The following is a 10,217-nucleotide window of genomic DNA, read 5'->3' as shown; positions in this document are numbered from 1 at the left end:
ACTTCTGGGAGTGCCACACACAAAACATGTACTTAAAATACACCAGCTCCGCACTGTGCACAAACTAAGACTTAACCTTGACAAAAGATAAATAAATAAAAATAAATAATTAATTAATAACACAATTTGTATTAGGCCTATATCTTACCCTATAACCAAGGGATATGTATGTTTACTAGTTACTATATGTGGTGATAATTGGTAAGCAGTAGGCTCTGCACTTGCTTAAAGCTTTGGTTGATCTAAATTTCTAATAATGCTTTTCATGATACTGTATAATTGACAAAAAATATCAAAATGTACAAGTAATATTACATGAAGAGACAAAATATACATGTTTGGTTGATTTAAAGGATTTTTTATAAGGATGCAACCATCACTGATTGTGATATGTGCAAAGATTACAATGTTAAGTTAAAAGGCCTGCTCCTGATTATTATAGCATTTGGGGAATTTTTGTATAACCAGCTCTTGAATCAGAATAAGTTTGCTGTGTACGGTCTGCATGTAATTATAAAGATTTTCTTGTTTAAGAATCAGGAAGTGATCAATTAGCATACTAGTTTACTTTACAACTTGGGCTCTGAAAGTTGTGAATATTACTAACATATAAACTCATGATAGTGAATAATAAAGATGCTCTGAATTCATAAGATAAGTAAGGAATAACTTTAAAATTAGGTACTCCACATTTATAACAAGCAAAAGCATTCCATTACTTTTTGTCATGTTTGCTCCAGATACTCCACGGTTCCTAATGTTCTTTGGGATCCTTGTGGGGATTTCCAGAACATGTTGCACCAGGTTAAGATCTCTGGTCCTTTTATCTTGTGCATATCTCTGATAACCATATCTGTGCATATCTTATATGTAAAGAATGTAACACTATCAGAATGACCTGATAAAGTCTGACCTTCTGTCATAAAAAAAGTAAACGTCATTAGAGTTTTAAACCAAAAATAAATACATGTATTTATTTATTTATTTATTTAAATAAATAAATAAATAAATATTTATTTATGCATATGCATATACATTTACCTTTACATACATACATACTTTACATCCAAACTGATACATCAGTTTAAGTTGGACAGTTGAGACAAAGTAATCACATAATGAGACCACTTCATGTTTCACACAGTATTGGAGTATTGTCAAAAACCACCACGGTATCGTCAACATTGCACAGTGACCACTAAGGGGAAGTATATGAGCCTATCTGCTCATGATGAAAGGTCAAACTTTGCATCTATTTGCCATTTCCATTGCAATATACCCAACACATCCAATAATTAGTCATAGTTTGTTACACTACACAACTATAACTTTGAACAAAAACAAAAAAAAAACAAAAAAAAACAAAACAAACAAGCAGCAACAAACAAAAAAACTCGAACTAACTGGATCCTTTCTGCCACCGACTTTAATAAATGTCCTATATGCAAAATCGACTTGCCATATTATAATGATTAATTCAGTAGAGACGGGCAATACCAGATCTGAAATTATCCCCCAAAAAATTTCTGTTTAGAAGAAGAACTCTGCCTAAATATGAAGATCTTGTGTGTTAAACATGTGTGAATGAAACAAAACACAGCTTCAGGTCTGTTTTGATGAGGAAACAACATTATAACATAGATCAGAAAATAGTATAATTTTAATGTCAGACCCTTTAATGTCAAAATGTAAAGATTAAATTATGCTACTGATTTCAATGTTTTTATAGTAGTTTACCTAGATAATTTGTGACATTTTTAGTACTTCAGCCAATGTAACCGTTCGCATAAGTGCTTCCTCACCACATAAGCTCCCCATACACTGCAGATCACAGGCGGACAGAGGAAGTTGGGGGTCTTAAATCTATCAACACCCTCATAGGGGTTAAAGGTCAGATGACGAGGGATTACAGGGAATGAGGTTCTCTAAGTGAGAGAGACAGGCACAGACTTTACATGCTCATCCCCGTGTTTATCTATAACTTCAGTGCCCCATAATATCAAGATTATCAAGATTAAGTCACCTTTGTTTTTTCAAATGTCTAACAGCGAATTGTATTTGTGCATGAATAATCATTTGCATTGGCATCGCATGACTTTGGACACACACTACAGCACTTAAAAGAAACTGAAATAAGAATTACATTCAAGCATTATTTCCTCCCAATATGTGCCTCATCTCCTTTTCTATTCCTGTTCTCTTTCTCTCTCTCTCTCTCTCTGCCCCCTTCTCTATCTCCCTTTCTCGCTGCTCTCTACGAGTCATAGGCCACCTTTTGTCTCCATGCAAAAACTCAAATTCCTCCAGCCTCTGCCCACAGTTACACACACAAGCATTCCCCTGCTCGGCAACAATGAGCTCTTTGTGTTGCACACCGCCCGTGTTTTCATTTCATTTTTTTATTGCTTTTGAGCTCCTTGAGTGGAGAATTTAATCATCTCTCTCCTGGTTCCTGAGCTTGGTTTTGAAAAGAATTTTCTTTGTTGGACGGTGGTCGTCTGGGAGGCCAACAGCTGTGGAGTGTATTCCAATGAAGCATACACACGCTTTGACAAGAGCCAAGGACAAAGGCACAGGATGTTTGCAAATGCACCTGTCTACTGTTTTTCAACTCTTATCATTGCCACTCCTAACTTAGCCCTAAACAGAAACCGAAAGTGCAAGTCCCAGCAGCCACTTACAACTAAAACTAACATTTCTGGGGGAGGGTTTGCCACCTGCTTTTCTCCATGGAGAATGTTTGACAGTAGGCAGTAACTTATATAGTAACTATTTATTTAATTATGGTTGATTTTATTGCTCAAAAGTTTTGCTCATTCCTTGAAAAACATGCATTCTTACTATGAGTGCATGGGCTGTCTCTCCACAGATCTAACCTGTTACTTGGACTGGTGGTATCACCTGCTGGTCTCCATGGATATAGTTAAGTTTAATAATGCCATAATGTGGAACATTCTAGACAAAGCAATAACATCTTTATGGAAATAATCGGATGTCATGCACCAGAGGAGTTACATAGTGCACCTTTAATACACAGAACAATCTGAAATAAACCACAACATTTTCCCAAACAATTTGTGCTACAACATGTATTGGTAGGTGGTTAAATTTCCTTACTTCTGTTCCATAGAAAACCTGAAAGATTTATGGAAAAAAACAAAACAAAAAACTACCACTCTAGTTTGAAGACTAACCAAAATGACAAAGACTGTGAGGATCAAGGATCTGTTCTAGAGATCAAATAGAAGTGTGACAATTAGAAGAGGTCAGTGAAGCCAAGCAAGAAGCTCCTTTTGTTAAAATAAACACATTCTGAATACACTTTCCACTTTAAACTACTTAAAAAAAAAAAAAAAGCGTGATAGTTCTAACAAGACAGTGACCTCAAAAGGACCATCTTGACTTCCAACCATCAAGATGCTGTTTCAGAGTCCAATTTCCCCTGTAATATCTGTTTGCATATGCTGGAAGCAGCACACAGAACAGAAGAAAACTGTTCATATACAGAGTACTTCAATAAATCACAGTATAACGATAAGTCTTGATTTATTTGTAAATACAGTTCGTAAATACATCCATACATCCATGTTTCTCCATCTTATGCAGGACCTGGTATACAGCATTCTAATCAGAGACTCACATATTTCTCTCTCCCCAGACAGTTCCTTCAGCTCCTCCACAGAGACTCCAAGTTGTTCCCAGGACATGAAGAAAACAACATTATGGTTAACCAAGACAAGGGGGCCTTTTTACTCTCACACATTTGAGATACCATCCTAAAGAAGTCAGACTCCAAAGCCACCACTCTGACGAAGACTGCAAGTAAGCAATGGAAACTGTCACGTATGAAAAAAACTAGCACATACCGAATGTCCTGGTTTGATGAGGTCATTGAATTATCTGCAAGCAGCAGATATGAGATCTTGTGGTTTCTGAACCAACCCTTGGCTGTGCCAAGAAATTCTGTCCATAAAAACAATGAACAAGACCAGAGACAAAGGGCAGCTCTGGCTGAATCCAACATGTATGGAAACAGGTTTGACTTACTGCCAGCAATGTGAACACAGCTCCTGCTTTGATCAAACAAGGAACAAACAGCTCTTAGCCATAGACCCCATGCACCTCCATAGGACACCATGAGTTTGAATGCCTTCTCTATCTCCCCAAAATTGCTCCCATGACCCTAGTTTTTCACCAATTTTTTATTCATTAAGTCTTTATTTAGTTATTTGCATATAATCTGCTTTAATTTTGAACCTTGGGGTGCATCAATACCAGTACTGGTATTGAATATTGAGAAATTAGCCATATTGGGTATTGGTTTCATGATATTGGTTGAGACAACAACTGGGTTGGGCCTTTATTTAGATGTAACCAAACTATTTACAGTCTCAAATTTCATATAGACATAGACACAGACACAGACAAAAACAAACTTCATTGATCCACAAAGGAAAATACTTGGACACAGTAACTCACACATCACAATATATTATAATAACAAAGAGTAAAAAAAATGCAAATAGTAACAATAAATTCTAAATAAGCAGCAAATAAAATAGCAAGAGACTGGTATAAAGCATAATTATATAAATGTATATGTACAAGTAAAATAATAAAATAGAAAATAATAGAAATGTAATCTGTGTTTTAAGAAAATGGTACCATTTTCTGTCTCTACACTGGTATATAATAATAATATCAGCTATCGACAGATACTTAAAGTCATACTATCGATATTGGTATCAGAACTGAATAAGCTGGAGTAGTGCATTTTTTTACTGAACCACATGGAATTGATCTTTTACATTGTGATTATTGCACATTTGCTAAAAGGTTGATTTCAATGACACAATTTTTTTCTTTCCCAACAGAACAGGACAAAGTCTACACCTGCCACCAGTGTTTGAAATTTTAGCATCCAGCCCAACAAAAGCTCGTTCAGGTGTGAGCATTCAGACAGTTAACCCAGTTTCATGGGAGCCTGCATACCTGGAGAACAGAGCTCCTGCCTCATGTGCCTCTGGCTGTGTCCTTCTCAATGACAGGCCTTTATGACCACAGCCTTTGAACTACGGTACTCCATGTTTTATGGAGATTTCTCATAAAAAAGAGTGTATCCATATTTTATCATTTAGATTTGTTATGTCTTCCAAAATACATGTATTTTTAAATGCAGTTTTATGCTTCTATCTTTATATTTCATATGTGATAATTAGTTTTTAACATCCAAATATCATATATGTGAACTCTGTTTTAGAAAGATTTCAAATTCAGTACTTTTGTTCTGTTTATATTCCTGAACCATGATTCATTTCAACTAATTATTGTCATTGTCATTATTAAATGTACATATATTTTTTTTGTCTCTTTACCATTGCCACAAAACATGACTGAAGGTATAATTCTTTTCTGCAAAGTCCAGTGTTTGTAAAACCAAACCCTGAACCTCTGTCACAAAATTGTAGGGTGTTTGTTGTTAAACTGTAACTGATCATCGGTTTATAGTTGACATGTGAGGTCACTTATTTACAGAATAAAAAGAATTTGTGAACAAATGACTATATTGTGGGAGACAGGACCTGTTAAAATGTTATGTTTGGTTTTATATATGATTACAAAGATATACTACATCTGTTGCTTGTGTAAATGTATACTGTGTTTGTTTATAGCCTTGTGCTGGAACTACTTTGATGTATGGTCTTACATGTTCAAAGTGTGAAAACAAATGGGGATAAACGTTCAAGTGTTAACTCAGACTGAGAAGTGAGCTCCTCATTGGCACAGTGGGGTGTTTCAGCTGTTTCAAGGTGGAAAGAATGAAGAGACGTCTACAACAACACAATTTTACAGTCTGCAAAAACACTGGACCATTGCACCTGTCCCTTTGCACACAGGTTTCCATGACCATCCTCAAATCTTTGCTTATGAAATGTTCCAAACAATAATTTAAAAAGTTTTCATGTCTCCCTCACACCACATGCATTTGTTTCAGTGCAAGAAGGGCCAAGGTTTTGGGCCGGGGCAGTACAGGACCCTTCTACACCGTGAGAGAAGGTGCAATTTGAAGAAGAATTCAAACAATCAAAGTATTTAAAGTTGTATTAAGTTTATGTTTGAATCATTTTAAACACTGTCAAAACATATTTTCTTGTTGGCTGATTTCTGACAAAGTACAGATAATCCCTGTAAAATCTTTTGTTTTCAATCCTGTCTGTTAAGGCCTGTCCCAGTGTCCAGTGTTGTGTCCACCCATTCTCATACTTGCTGCTTTTTTCAGCCCATTTCTTGGGCCTGTCAGTTATTTTCCTCTGAAATAACCCAGGAACTAATGGTGGAGGGAGTGGAGTCTTTTTAACACTGAACATTACAACCTGAACTTTGGACCAAATCACCTGAGGCACTCTCTCCTTCATGGAGTCTGTGTTTCTATAAAAACATTACCAGGTAAATGTATTTATTGATGCTAGTTTTCAATAATTTCATCCCTCTGATTGCTGTAATTATAAAATCATTAAAATAAATATGTTTTATTGCATTTCTAAAGGGCAAAATTAGTAGATTTAAAATAAAAAAATTTACCTTGCATGTTATAATTTTTCATTTGAAAAATTCAATAAAGATTGTGTACTTTTGTGGGAGTTAATCTATAGACAAATAAACAAAACTGTCCAGGCTCTGGGAACTGCCTACTTTATGACAAATGGAGTGGCTTTTATGGTTTGTGAAGCCAGAGGAGACCATTTTAGGGAAGAAAGGTGGCATTGAGAGAGAGTTAGCGCAATAGCAACTATAGCATGGTCTGCTTGAGTCTGAACTCTGTGTTCCCATTTGTGTTTATGTGTTACCATTTTATATTCATTAATCTTCTGCCTTTTCCAGTTCAGGGTCACTGGTGACTGGAACCTAATCCTGGGCTGTGGTCAGCTTGTCACACTGATTTAAAAAGATATACAAACAGATTTCAGATTTGTATAAAGTGCATTATAGCCACAAAACAACAACATATTTGACTTCTATAATATTATTTTAAAACTTTTTTTTTTAAAAACCCTTTTTAGGGCACCCAAGCCTCTTCTCTTCACTTCAGCGGCCACCACTGTGGGGAGTCAATCACTTCCTGTTATTAAGTCCCAGTTGGTGTCAAAGGTTAAGGGTGAGAGGTGGAACACAGACACAGCGTTGACAAGGAGGAGGGCAAGGAGGCCCAAAACGAGAACTCCATACAGACAGGCTTTCTTTTCTGTCCAGCCCTGCATCCACAGGTCCAACTGTGGAAACTAGTGCTGCTGATGATAAAAGGAATTACTGAAGAATTCTGTGAATGTCCTGAATGTTAATGATAGAGGTACAAAGTTCTCAAAAGTTATTTTTTTGTATTTTCTTTTGTAATCTGTTCTTAACCACACTGTCACAACTGTTGCTTGGTCAGATGGGGGCAGGCTGTGGTTACATTTCCAGAAAGAACAATGAAGAAGAATCTAAAGGCGCATTTTCCAGTTGGACACTAATGTTATTACTTTACCTAAAATGTTCCACAGTATGGCATTAAAATGATCTATCTTGAATTTATTGAAGGCCCCATGCCCAATTTTTCCCATGTATTTGAGCAAACCTTGTCTTGCCCAGTACAGCTATACTGTATAAGCAGCTCTTGAGGTAAAAATATGTCTCCTGTGGGCTGTCTGGATCTTAATATGAAGTGTTTTATTGTCTGATAATCAGGAAGTGCAAAACTCACACTGAAAAAATGGTCCGAGAGGGGTTGCTCAAATTGCAAAAACAAATTTGACAACAATAACATCACTTTTTTACGTTTCTCTATCAAGCATGTTTAAATCTTACAAAGGTCGCTTGATTGTGGCCGATGTTAGACCTGCATGTTTTAATCAGGTTGAGGAAACATGACTTTATTATAATCTCTGGTGAGGCTCCTCCCTCTGGAATTCTCCTCACCAAAACTTCTGGAGGGAAAATTAAAATGTAACAGGAGAGGATTTTGAAAACCACTTCTAAGCATTATTGCGGTGAATAATTAGGATGCGCAGAATACACAAGGTAAGTGAGAAATAACTTTGGACCACTGCAAACCATTTAAATGAACTAGTTCTGTTTTTCACTTTTTTAATACAATAGCTCTATTAATTACAGTACAGCTCCTTTAATTATAGGTTTGTGTTTTGTTTTGTTTTTTACTGAAAAGAATAAACATTGTTACTGTCCTGTTACATAGTGCTCATGTACCTTTAATATTGCAGAGTTTGAATGGGGAGTAACAAAAACAAGACACAGAATAGACAGAATTGTAACAGAATGCTATGGTTCTCAAACTTTTCCCACCAAGTACCACCAGATCTAAACCAGATCTAAAAAAGGACTATTGCAGGACTAAACTATGACTAAACCAGGACTAAAAGAAGAACTACTCATGCAATATAGTTCTAAACAAGGTATAAACCAAAGGAGCACAGAAATTTAGATAAAAGTAAACTGACAGTTTGAGAACCACTGTTGCAGTGGACACTCACCTCAGTGCAGACGGAGCACGCCTTGGTACTGGGTCACAGGAACAGTCATGGGCTGAGAGGTCAAAGGACATCCACCTGTCAGGGGTCAAAGGATTAAAACTATCAAATACTGCTCAGGTCACTGTACTGTATAATCAGTAAGCATACTAAAGCTTATTAACATTACATTACATTACAATGTATTGCTGAAGTTACTTTTAAAATTTTTATTATTATTTAAAAAAATATTTTTATATTTGCTTATTGATTAAATGTTTTATTTGGTTTTATCAGTTCCAGTTCTGTTCCAGTTCCACTCTCCAGTGCCCCCTGCTGAACTGAGACAGATAAATTCTATTTATGGATTGATTAATTAACTGAATAAAGTTGCTTGTGTATTTTCAACCTCAACTGTCACACACTCAAATAATATAAAAATGTCAATAGTACATTTGTTGTTGTGATAGTTTAACAAAAGCATTGGGATCCATTACATATACATAAAAATATATGTCCTGTGTTGTAGGTTTGTGAGGGCCCTTTATGACTGCTTGCAGTTTGATTTTAATAGTTTTATTTATTTATTTATTTATTTGCTGCCATCAGTGCCTGTGTAGAATATTTGAATATGCTAATTCCAAGAAGTGTAGAATGGCAACAGCATGTCAGTGAGCAGTTCATGAATCTAACTCATTAGTGCAGGTCACATTTCCAGTCTGTTACTGCTAGAGTGGATTTTGGCTCAGTTGTACAGCTCCAGTCTGTCCCAGATGCGGCTGTCTCCTCTCCATGAGCTGTTTTCTTGGGAGGTGGTCCTGAAGTTGGTGACTAAAGTCTTTGAGAGTTTGTGGCAGCTCTTCCTCTTTGACCCTGTTCATCATGTCCTCCAGTTTGCTGGACCCACCCATTGTGAGCCTGACACAGGCTGTGATGAACAAAATGTCCCAAAGCCTGAGCACAGAAAACTAGTAATAAGAAGTCAGAATTAATGATATTGCATCGATATTCAAGTTACATTTTTGAGTGAAAAAGTACAAGGGTTCTTCAATGCCTACTACAAAATTAAAATTGGACATAATCATTTAGTTTATGGATCAAATATATTTGTTACAAATACTGATCACAAATCATGTAACTCTGAGCAAAAAGTCCAACTCCAATGTGAAGGGGGCCATTCTAAATCACATTTTCCTGTTTCCACATTATCATACAAAGTTTTCATATACATTAGAGATAAAGACCTGTGCTTAAGTGTGCCCTTTATAGTCACAAAGGTTGTAAGGGCCCTTTATCACTGCTTGAAGTTTTAATTCTTTATGTTTTATGCTGGACTATGTACATGCAGAAATAAGGAATATAACTTTGCTCTGTGTTAAAGTCATATTATTTTATTCTTATAGCTTGAATAAAACACATCTCAAGCGGAGATATATACAATACTATAATAATTACCAGCTTTCATTCCTTTGTGTAAATTAACAAAGCACTGGATGCTACAATAAATCAATGGACAGGACTTATGCACAACTTTGGGGGACTGTTGCTGGAGTTGCTTGGTAATCAGGTTTATTGCGTTTTTGCTGAAGATTTTGCTGAGCACTACATTACTGGAGTAACTTGCAAGTAGCATAATACAGACAATATGATATAAACTGTTAAATAAATGTAATTTTTTTTTGTTTTGTTTTGAGTGAGTCCACCCTACCTTAG

Source organism: Boleophthalmus pectinirostris, unplaced genomic scaffold, assembly GCF_026225935.1.
Source record: "Boleophthalmus pectinirostris isolate CB_2022bp ecotype Guang Dong unplaced genomic scaffold, ASM2622593v1 HiC_scaffold_3, whole genome shotgun sequence".
NCBI lineage: Eukaryota > Metazoa > Chordata > Actinopteri > Gobiiformes > Gobiidae > Boleophthalmus > Boleophthalmus pectinirostris.
This window is presented reverse-complemented; position numbering follows the sequence as displayed.